Genomic DNA, 12574 nt, shown 5'->3' with positions numbered 1-12574 from the left:
ATCGTAGCTTCCGGGTTATTCTCCAGACAGTCTCCATCAAACCTGTCAGAGCAAAGACATAGAATATGATACAGAACATGGTATTTTATTGAAGACAGCATTTTTTACAAAGTATCCCTTCAGTTATCTTATGAGACATAAAAAAAATTAACTTTATTTGAACCATGACAGTAACAGTAAAAACATTGATGCCAAACAAACGCAGTTTGGCAAACATCAGTATCACTGACACATGCTACTTGTACTAGCATGCTAGCAAAAGGCCTTTCCATGCCAGTCTTAAGAGCACCTCTAACCAGTGGCCCATCTAAGCTGAACAATGTGTGGGTAGCAGTGGCAACCTATGACCACTATAGTCTGTATATAAGTCCTCCACAAAAATGAAAGCCAAAGAATTATGGTCGTCACCTTGTGGTTGGCTGCAGTAAAGGTTATAAATAGTACATGTACCCTTAATAAAAAAATCAAAGTACACATCAAATATTTTTTTCTCAAAGATGGTTTGTGTTGCGTAAGATGGCGGCAATCGTATCTGGGATATTTGGGCTTTATTTCTGGATAGCGAGAGGAAGTGGCGACCTGTCGATGAAATTTACACACATCTTCTCTGTGTGTGTGTGTTTACAATGGCTCATGTTAAGTTGTGCTTGGCAGAAACTTTGGAAAGAGCTGCTAGTTTCAGTTTTTATATGACCCGAACACACTTAGAGCTAACCATTCACCAGTTTCCAGTGGACAGACCATAATAACACATAGTGAGGTGGGGGAGTGGGTGAGTTTTAAATTAACACTGTGGCTCTTTGGCCCTGTGCACAGATTTTGTGACTGACTAATAATCACGCAGTCAACCCATGAATAGTTTGCTATGGTTGCTATAATAGACAGCGGCCAATGTGTCAGCAACGGGCCCCGGGTGACTCCAGTGTTTCTGACAACCGGGCGGCAGCAGCAGTGGCGGTGGTCGTTGTCGTGGTGGTGCCGGCGCAGTGTGGTGATGCATCAGCGGCTGTGCAGAATAGCAGCATTGTGTTGGCTGTCTGCCCTGCATATACACAAACACGGTATAAAGAGAGAAAAAAGCTGGTAGTGACTTACGTGACAGCATACTGTGCGAAAGAAAGATACTCCACCAGCACGTCCAGCCCTTTGTTCTCTTCATTTAGGAATTCTCTTCACCCACCTGAGGAGAGGATGGAAAACAGGTTAACTCAAAAGGTTGATCAGCAGGACATACTCTTGGAAAATCAAAGGATTAGTTTTTGGTAGATCTTCATAGTCAAGGGTTTTTTGTGTTAAGTTTTATTGGTAAAATCAGAGAAAATACAACTCATTCTCCAACTCTGGAAAAAAGCTGGGGCGTCTACAATTCAGCTTAAAGACACAAGAAGTACTTTTCTTCACCCTCTCTCTCCATCTTTACCAAGAAGAAATGTAATGATGCATTCATCTGACTTCAAAGCTTCCAAACATATCACACATGCATGTGATCGCAAAAGAATCAACACACACACACACACACACCCACACACACACACACACACACACACACACACACACACACACACACACACACACACACACACACACACACACACACACACACACACACACACACACACACTCCCCTCCAGAATGATCAAAAGCCTGTTCCCACCTTCCTTACAGACACTGGAGTGGGCCACCCCATTCAGCACACGTCTCATTCTGCACAGAACAGCTGAGTTTTTCACAGGACAGCTCCCCGCTACCTTTGGCAACTTTTCTGTTCTCCTTCCAACGTCATGAGCGACGTTGAGCTGAATCACTGAACATCTTTATTTAATCGCATCCTATTAGAGCGCCGTGTCTTTTGCTGTTTTCTTTTATTGAAGCTTCGCCAGGCCTGATTGCTCCGGTGATTAAGAGAAATTTGCAGGGCATAAACATAATGACACACAGGCTGGCTTTTGAGTGGCACTGCACTGATGAAGATGTAGGGCTAAGCTGCTTTTAAAACTCCACTAGCTGTCTTCTTTATTAGGGTCCCCCGTGGCGTAACTGCATGGGAGCGAGTGAGACTAACGAGAGCGTCCAGGCTAGCGGTGCCTGGTAGGGCCCCCATGTGTTTTCAAAGGGCTTGGGGGTGTGGCCTGCTTCAGACCACATGGTAATCATTACCACGGAGGACACTAAGTAACAATCCTCCCATTCACCACATGTTGTTGGCCACTGAGCAACATGTGAGGAGCAGACAGGGAGCTGGATTGTCCCTGTGCACACTGCAAGTATGGGGACAATCTGCTTATTATACACAGCTTACATGACAAATACATTTCTCTGTTCCACCTCAGAAAAAGAAGCAGATTCATTCCCTGTCTGAGCAGGGGGGACATCTTGCCTTCTCGCCACCCGCCAACCCCCCTCCCATCTCTCAATCTCTCTCCCATCGCTCTGCCATCATTGGTAATGCCTCATTGCCTAATCTAGATTAGGTCGATTAATAAAGTAATCTAGTTATTCAACAAAAAGAGTTAATCCAAACAGCGCCTGGACTGCTGGCCAGATGGGTGTCGTCTCCGGTTCGCCGGTCTGAGTTATTTTGGTTCGAGGAGCAGAATCCGATCGGTGTGTAAACAGCGCGGAGGCGTGTGAGAGACGGTGTTGTCAGAAACATGAGACCATCAGAGAATTTCTGCGAGAGTGAAACGGATGAATCGGAGTTAAGTAATATGTGAGGGGGAGGACAAAGAGAAAAACAGAGGGATTAAGAGACGTAGTTTAGATAACGTGTGTGTGTGTGTGTATTGAGATCTTGTGATGGTTGTGTAACTAGTATCTCTGCCTCTGTGCTGTCACAACAGTCCTGTAGCCAGCAGATGCCCTCAAAGTTTCTTCTACTTCCTGTCCTCGACACAGGGTCTACAGGGTCTTTTGTGGTTGCTTTCCGACGTGCAATGAAATCCCGACATTTTCCAAAGGAGCTGTATGCGAGCACGCAGATGTGCAAATCAGTTGCTCTGGACATGTTGCAGAACGTTTCCTGCCAGACATTTTGGACGTTTTCCTGTTGTTGTGAAAGCGTCTGACCCAGACAATCTCCTGCTGCGTTCTTCATATTTGAAAGACAAACTCCAGATAATGTCTGTATCCAGTTTTCTGGGTTTCATGTCTGAAAAATAATGTTTCCTGTGGTCGCCAACCTCCAACATCCCTCTCAGCTGTTGGCTCTCATCCTCATCCCGACTAATGAATGCTGACGTATCATTAGTACACTCAGTATCCCATTTATCAATTTCTAAAAAATGGCCCCAGTTCCCCTTCAATGCTACCGTTTTGCTTTCTTGTCTAATACCACATTGGTTAAGAACCATAACATCTATTTTCATTGATTTCACTTATGTCGGGTATATTCTCTGTTACTGAAACTGTGAGACGTATTGTGGACCAGTGTTTACTTTGTTTACTGCTTATACTTATTTGACCATCACATTAAATAAAAATCTGATTCTAATTCATTTAGGACTGCCTTGATAAATGATCTACAGATCCCAGAATGCATTAGGCCTATTAATAATGCTGAGCGTCTATCAGGGGCCTCTAATCGAACAAACAGGTCTTGTGATCTGGAGCGAGACAAAACAGTGAAGCTTGTATCTCACTAACTCTCACTGAGATATTGATCTTTCATTGAGGCTGACGGAGCTGCACTGGATCAGTATCAGCTGTGACAGGTCTGAGCTTGTTATCCTGGCATACCTGGAATTACAGGAGAAAACTGAATACGGTTTTTATCTGTTGCATAATCATTTAGCAGCATCTCCTATAATACCCTTACAGGAACAGGATGGCGGACTGAAACGCCGATGTATCGAGTTGTGCAGAAAGAAAAACGTGTTTCCTTCCTCCAGAGGCTGTTCATGTGTCAGCCGCACCGAACAATCAATCGATTCATCTATCCTCCATCGCCACATGGCTTTTCTGTGTAATATTAGGACGGAGCAGAGAGATGAATGGGGGATGGTGGTGGCGGTTATAGCGTCAGCGTCTGTGTCTCCGGGTGTCTGGAATGCCAGACTTTTTCTCCCCCCTAATTCTAATATAACCAGGTCCAGGACATTTAGCGCTGCACAAGCTTCACACAATCCTGCCGTGACTCACCCTATATGATTGGTCCGTAATGAAATTTCCAGTTCTCTCAGGACTTGGGTGGACTCCTGAACCCTCCGTCTGAATTTCTGGGGAAGGGAAGACAGGGGCAAGTTAATATTTCATCACATCACAAGGAGTGTAAAGTCGGTGAGTGGTAGCACAGGGATGTTTTGGCTGGAGAGGACTTTTAAAGGTCGGACAAACAGACACAGTGACATTTATATTTGAAAACAGAAAAGAGAAGCGCTGATTATAAACAAGAAGCCGAGACCAGGTTGTTCTCATCAGTTACTATTCAACAGGCTGAAAGAGAAGCTGAGTGATTGGAAACTGTGAATATATAAATAGTTCCTGTTATCTTGTTTGCTCATGTTGGTTCCGTAATCCTTCCTGGTAGCAGAGTGATAAAATCAAGTCACCTAATTGGTTACCTCTAAGACCCTACCAGGACACCAGGCGGACACACATACACACATTCTTGTTCCCGTTACTGTGGATACGGTGACTAGAAAGAGGTGTGGGAGAGACGTGCATGAGGGTTTGGAGCTGCTAGCAGATGAAACAGAAAGCGAAGTGAAGAGAGAGGAGCGTGAGCGCGTTTCGCTTTTGATTCCATCCTCTGACAGGAGGTGATCTGCAGAAACCAAAAACAAAGGGCCCTTCAGGCTGTTACACAACCGCAGGGACAAAAGAGGCAGAGAAAATGACCGGTGGTGATCGAGCACCAGCGGCCTCAGTGCGACGGGGAGTGAAATCCCAGATGAGAGGGTGTGTGAGACTGTTGCATCAGAGGAGAGAAGAAAAGTCAAATTCAGCTTTTAATGTGTCGCTGTCTTCTGAAGTTCCAACAGTTCCTCACATCACAAAGGGATTTTTTAATATTTTGTTTAGGGATTTCTGTGCTGCTTAAAAAATAAAATAAAATAACTCAAAGCCAAGCAATCCCTCTTCGCCTGGTACAGTTTTATTATGACAGGAAGAAAGAAAAATCCGGTTGGTTTCAGCAACTCTGTTCAGTGTGAAACTGGAAAAGTCCCGGCCCAACCAAACAGCCTCACTGCTGCAGCAGCAAACGAATAAATGAATAAATTAAATGATTTGTTGTTTAGCATAAAACTGATGGTCACCATTTTCATATTAAATTCATTATTTCTCAGGCAGAAACAACACAACATTTTCTATTTCCAGCTTCTCAAATGTCAGAGTTTGCTTCTTTACCGCAGTTTTTTAGAATCATTATAAACATGAGGTCACTATAAACTTGAGAGGAGAAGAGAGGAGAAGAGATCCAGGGTTGGAGGGAGGGCCGGGTCACTTTCCATGATGTGTTTGTATCAGGGAGGAAACAGAACTCAGCCCAGTGTTAACCTATTATTAACATGCACGGAGAAGAGAGCTGTTCCCATAGCTGGGGTCTCTCTCTCTCCCTCTCTCTGTAGTCTGTGTCTTTGGGCTTGGGCGGTGTGTGTTTGGCACATGAGGAGATGAGAAACAGAGTGTTTTTATTAGGGAGGAGTCCTTTGTGTGTCTTTGTGGAAAGCAGAGCATATTTAGGAATACTGCGCAAGCTCCCAGAGGCACCCCTGCCTCCCCCTTCAACTTCGTCTTCTTCTCCCACCGAACACACTACACTCCACACTTTAAGTACTACCAGCTGCATCACCGAGAGACGAGCCGACAGAGGGAACGAGAGAGAGACAGAGAGGGGAGACAGAGAGGGAGAAGTGAAAGGAAGCAAGTGAGAGCAGGGAGACGGGACATATAACCGGTGCTGGGGGAGGGAAAAACAGGGAGAAAATTTGGGGGAGTGCGAGCTCAGGAGGGGTCATCCTGGAAACAAATCAATGGCTGATACATTCTTGGGGACTAGTTGGACCGGAGCTCTTCCTCCTTGGCTGCCTATTGGCTGGGAGCAGCCCAGAGGAATGCACCGGAGCCTGCCTATGGAAAGCAGAGGCAATGACCTCCAGCTCTCTCACAGTGGCACAATTGTTTGAGTTTGAAGAAAAGGGGGATGGAGCAGGAATGAGGGAAGAAGCCCATAACTCTTTCTTTTCCTCCGTGCTCTCTTGTGCCGTTTTTTTTCGTCTCTCTCTCTCTCTCTCTCTCTCTCTCTCTCTCTCTCTCTCTCTCTCTCTCTCTCTCTCTCTCTCTCTCTCTCTCTCTCTCTCTCCTGCATTCTGTCCATCTCTTTCTCCCCCTCTAACCATCGTTCAGCCTCCTCCTCCCTCCCTCCCTCTTGCCCTTCTCACTTTACTCATTCAACTCCCGCGTCTGTGTCTGCTTGGAGGTTTTGAACGGGCTGATTTCCCAAAATCCCACGTGTCTCGGCCGATGAGACTAAACATAAACAGCCGATAAAACGAGATGATAAATGAACAAAGTGTGGTTTAGGGAAGTCCCTCAAAGGTTGTCTAATCCAGAATGGTTGTATAGAAACCCAGTTAGTCATGTAGCCCCGGATGAGTTTAAACAAGAAAAGAGAAGGATGCAAAACAAACAGACACTTGTGGCTGTCTGCTGTGGATGAGGTCATTCAGCCATGATGCTGTTTACACCCAGAGAGGTTTAACCAAGGTCAAAAAAAGGAAAAGAGCTTGACGTTTTGGAAAATACTTTCTTGCTGAAAGTTCAAGTAGAAGATCAATACCACTCTCTCTGTCAGTTAAACACGAATGCTTAGCAGTAAGTGTGAGGGGGGGCAGTTCACCTGGTTCTGACCTGGGGTGAACTCCTAGCACCTCTAAAGCTTGCCGATTTTGTTTCCTCGGGAGCCATGTAATTTACAAGAAGGGCCACTCAGGGAGTGCACATATACAGTCAAGGCTAAAAGTCCCAATTCGCCATGTTTAAGAAAAAAAATCCTGGATACGCCTGTTAATCCACATCTGCTCTAAAATGATCCGTCTTCCTCGGGTCCTGCCCAACCCCTCCTCAAAATGATATGGAAATCTGTTTGGTAGTTTTTGCTTTATCATGCAAACTAAGAAATAAAGACACAGATGAAAACAAAACCTCCTTGGTGGAGGTAATGGTGGCATCAATCAACTCTCTGCAAACTATTCTTTTAACATGGACCACTTAGAAACCACACAAAACCGACTTACAGTAGAACAATGGCCACTGACTATTTTAACTTTGAGCAGTTAGGTGGTGTGCCTTGCTCAAAAGCACTACAGAAGGAGAAGTGACGAGAAACACTTATATACTACTTAACACTTTTTCACAGCCAGATTCATACCAGCTGTCAACAGGCCTTCATGTCTATCACCTTGAGACTGGTACAGACTATCACGCTTTGACCTCATGTTGTGTCGACTTTGTCTCCGTTAACCTGCGTCACTCCCGCTTTATCAGATCTACTTGTGTGTGTTATCTTTCACATTATGATCCAGAAACCACAGGCATGCAGCAGCATTGTGAGCCAGTGGTTCCCGAACCTGAAGGCCCTTCCACCGGCCATTCGGGAAAACGTATGATGCATCTGAAATTATTTTAAAATGTATGTTTCACTATACGATCACAAAATTGAGCAGCCAGTCATTTGGACATTAAAAGGTTCAGTGTGTAAGATTTAGGTGAAAGATATTTATTCCAAGAAATTTAATATAAAATAATCCTGGTGATGTTTTCTTTACCCTATAGAATTAACCCATTTTATATTTAAATACTTTATATTTACATCGGGAGCGGGTCGTCTATACGGAGGCTGCCATGTTTTTTTACAGTTGTACAAACCATTACATTTAGCTAGTTATTCATCTTAGCTTTTAGCTATTTTAGTGATTTATCCATTACTTTTATCCATTTTACTCACTATCCCTTACATTATGTTAGTTATTCCACTTAGCTTTTATCAATTTCACTAATTTAGTCCATTACTTTTTAGCTGTTTTACTCATTATAACATCACCTTTAATTTTAGATATTTCAATCGCTTATCAAATATAGTTAGCAAGCTTTTATCAATTTATCCATTACCTTTAGTTAGTCATTTGCTATCTTTTAGCCAACCATATTACCGTCACAGTTCCTCCTTTTTTTAACCCGTTATCTGTATAAAACTAAATTAATGAAGCTACACTTCACAATACCTCTGGCAAAACCTTAACTAATTTTGCCACAGTCATCTCTCTTCATGCCATTCCAGCTGAAATTTGAATTCCAGTCAGTGCAAAACTGAATTATTCAGTAATTTGTTGTTATTCTGGCAGAGGCGGTTGGTTAATTTGTTTATCATAGAGACTGGTGTCCCAGCACTCCCCACACGACTCTATCACTCAAGCCAAAAAGACTGAAATTTGGCAAAGCCCGAGAGCTGGCTGATACTTGGCTTCATGGAGCCCCTCCTCTTACTCTCCTCTGCAGCCCACCAAGGAAACACACTGAACGGGCTGCTGCCAGGACATAAGACTATTTCTATCGTGTAGCTGCTCGATACCTTTGGTGAGCTCCTGCCACGCTGCGAGGTCATGTCGATGCCCGAAGTCTGACTGTCTGCATCACTATTATTCTCCTCTGCCTTCAAGGAACTACTCTGCTTTCTCCTCTTCCTCTAAGCATGGTGTCGGGCCTAATAACGCTTCAGCCGGACAGTACTTTCTCAGACCTGGGCGTGCCAGATAAACAACTGTCTCCTTTTCCTCACTAAACCACACGGCCGCCTGTTTAGTAACTAAAGTTCCCAAGTCGTCTCCTGCAGGAACCCTGTGTGCAATCTTTCCTCAGCTGCAGGGATATCCTGAACAAGAGATAGAGAGGGTCGAAGGGGAAGGGAAGAAGCTGCAGCTGCGGAACAGCCAGGCCAGTGGAAAAGGACAGAGCGTTGGTAAGAGGGCATTCACCTTTCTTGTGACTGCTGGGTCTAGATAACTCCTCAGCTTCTGCAGGTACGTGTGAGGCGGGGTTTTTCACCTGGAATCGCTCCTGTGAAAAGAGGAAAACAAGAGTGAGGTGGGCAGACAGCTGAGTGAGAAAAACAGAGCAGAAACACTCAAAGAGAGGAAGTTAAACACAGAGAGGAAGCTAACATTTTAAAATACACATTTGAACATTCCAGAATTTTTCATTTGAATGACGCTTTGATTTTTGACAGTTCTGTGGGACTGTGTGACATACACACACACACACACACACACACCACACACACACACACACACAACACACACACACACACACACACACACACACACCCACACCCACACCACACACACACACACACACACACACACACACACACACACACACACACACACACACTTGTATGATGTAATAAGAAGAATCCCGCTGTCACAGGTCTGAGCACATCTCCTGTTCACAGGAAACTGTTGTTGACACTAAAGCCGTCAGATTAAAACGGAACAGGCTCTGAGTGAATTACACCCTTGAGTTATCCTTCAACTGATGGGATCCCCAGATTATGTTCAACTTTAAGAGGCCGAATGAAATAACAACAATGACTCCAGTGCTAAGAAGCCGCTTTACTGGGAGATAAACCTTTTATATAAAGGTCACGTGTGTGGTTGACTTCAGGTGTCAAGAAACGGTATCGGTTTGCTTTTCTTGGAGATTTCAAATTCACTTTGGGGCCAGTCGAGGATAATTTACACATCGCACTTTAAGACAACTTGTGTGGGGACAACTGTGCTGACACAGCATGTTTTTCCTGTTAGAAAAGAGGGTTCGACACATGACAACAGTAGGAATTTCTATTCTATCATCCTTTTTTTTTCTATCTGCAAAAATATTCAAAGTTAAACGATTCTTCTTCAACAGTTGTGTTTAGCTGCCAAACAGGTGGATGACAGCAGGAAGGTGATGAACTGTGCAGATCACTGGCCACAGTCTGATAAAACACTGAGCAAGGAGACTGCGACAGTTGAGGTCATCCAGCCGGCAGAATATATCACACACTGATCGTTCTGATAATTATTGTCATTAGTTTAATGAGCACAAAAAAAGCAGAATCTGCATCAGGGATTGTGTGAGTACATGTCCCGTGTTCAGCCAGGAACAGGTTTTAGGTCAAATCCCTCACGTTATTGTGCTCTAAATATAAATACAACAGATTAGTGCTGGATTTGGATCAGTGTGTTGAGCGGGAAACCGTATTTAGAGCAGGCTGAGCGCTACGCAACAGTGGCATGAATGGTGAGTGATTTACCCCACAATGCTGCATCAGAACAGAGAGAGAAAACGTCAAGAAATTCATTCTTCACACAGTAAGGAAAAGAGCAGCACCATTTCCTTACTTTGTCGACTAGCCAGGACAGATGTCTGACTTCAAGATGAAGACTTTCAAGGGAAAGTCGACTTCTAGACTGTTTCTCTATCTGACATACAACAGAATCTGATGTTCAGAGCATACACACATTTCCATGAATCTCCGATGAAGAGCCGTAACAAAAGTGTGCTCTTACACCAGTATGGTAGGAAGTCACACATGCATCAGTCAGCTCGTGGAGGTCTGTGCATCCATAAACTCAGCAGCTGCATGGTTTTCTGAGTCAATTCGGTAAAGGGACTATATTTATAGAGCTTTCCAAGTCTTATCAACCACTCAAAGTGTTCGTTCTTTTCACACGCACGCACGCACACACGTTTGTGTGCGACCCTGTCTACTGTCTGAACCACAGCCGCCCAATAGTGTAGGTGGGTCATCTAGCCTGCAACAAAAAACAACCCACTCAATGCCAGTTCACAAACAATATATTTATTGTAAGTGTGGTTTTCGTTCTAGAGCAAGTTCCTAACAGTTTTCCACCAGAGCAAGTTGGTGTTTGGCGGATTACATTTTATTTTCCTGTTTTTCTCACTAATTTGAAATGCCCCGTTTCCCTCCGGTTCATGTGGTTCAGCAGTCACAGACCACTTTTTCCCCCCCGTGCCAGTAATAACCTTCAGTAAATCGTGGGCAGATTTAACCCCAAACTGAGCAGAGGCACCGACCAACGAGGCACAAGCGCAGCGACAAGGACAACGATCCCTGACTGGCTTCCCACTCAACACGTCTTCACAAAGAGACTCAAGCCAGAAGGAACTGGGAACTGGGAATCGAAACCTTTATCTCTGCAGTGGTGGCTGCTATTCATGTGCACAAGTATCTTCATTCACTTTCATCAAAATTACACAAACTCCACTGCACCCAAGCATGCATACGGTTTCAATAGCCATGTATTTAACCAGTATACATGAGTTTCCATCAATACCCCATTGAAATGAATTGAGTGCGAATTAATGTGGTGGTGGCCACACTCACAGATATACTTTGCACTAGCATGAAATTCAATACCACAATCCCACGAATTACAGCAAATAAATGAACAGAGAACTAATCTCAAATCTCAAACGGAGATGAAATTCAATTATAAGCTTAATGTCTTTTCCTCTGTGTATAAAACATTGAATCAAATGCTCCTGGCTCTGCTGCGTTATCGGCAACATCACATTTCTCCCGGCTCCAGAGCGACTATCTCACGAAAACAGGAAGGACAACAGCGGTGTCAGGAAAGAGAGCTGCCCGTCACGGACACAGCTGACGGACAGCTCGGCCCCGTTTGAGAGTTTCATTTGCTCCAGAGCTACGATAAAAAGAAATCTGGCAGACGCTTAGTGCTGCTGAATACACCCTGTTGCATGCAAAGAAATGCACGGAATGGAAACAGGCTGTAAATACATGAAGCAGGAGAGCGTGTATCATAAAGAACACATGTCTGGCTTTTAGGAGCTCATATAAACTGGTTCCAACATGCTCTCTGTGGTGGTTTTGTCTGGGAGAGCTGGTCTGTGCTTAATTTGAGGAGGTGAGGTACAAATCCCCCCCTCTGCACCTGACGAGAGCAGACTCGAGAGGGGAGATCACAAATCGGAAGAAAGTGGTTTTGGGTGCATTCAACTGAGCTATAAGAGCCACTTCTATAGGAACTGTGTTGTCGGTTGCAAAGAGTCAGAAGTCTCGAGATTTGACAGCGACGACTCCGTCTCCTTTACTCCGGATTTCTTCCACATCAACAGCATTTTCCCGTCCTTCATAAAGCCTCAAAATGTAATATTTAAAACTTTGCAGGGGGATGCACCTGTCATCGCCGCCTCCCTCCATCCCTGTTGCCATGGTTACATAAGGAGATTCACTGTAGCTGTGACACAGAAAACACTTTACTCCCTGAGCTGCCTGCGCTGTCATGGGTATAAGCTTGTTGGGAGAACAAGGGGGAGGTGCAGACGTCGGAGGACTTGTTCAGTAATGTTCTTCAATGTTTGACTGTTAAAATAATTGTATTGTACAATGATATAAGCTCCACACCTACAGTAGATACCCATCATTGTAGACATAGATAACACTGATTTGATGACTCTATAGTGTATTGGCTTTTCCTTCTCTTTTACCCAAAGTGAGCATCTCAAGACGCCACGCTGCCTGTCAGTAAAATCACCACGCTGTGTTTAG

At 44.3% G+C, this 12574-nt stretch overlaps 1 pseudogene; it reads right to left on the bottom strand.

Moving 5' to 3' along the window:
* Positions 1-8: 8 nt before the first annotated feature.
* LOC117754472 overlaps positions 9-12574 on the bottom strand; it is a 31047-nt pseudogene continuing 18481 nt past the window's right edge.

This window comes from Hippoglossus hippoglossus, chromosome 21 (assembly GCF_009819705.1).
Source record: "Hippoglossus hippoglossus isolate fHipHip1 chromosome 21, fHipHip1.pri, whole genome shotgun sequence".
Classification (NCBI taxonomy): domain Eukaryota; kingdom Metazoa; phylum Chordata; class Actinopteri; order Pleuronectiformes; family Pleuronectidae; genus Hippoglossus; species Hippoglossus hippoglossus.
The sequence above is the reverse complement of the archived record's forward strand: the minus strand, read 5'-3'. Positions and strand labels throughout refer to the sequence as shown.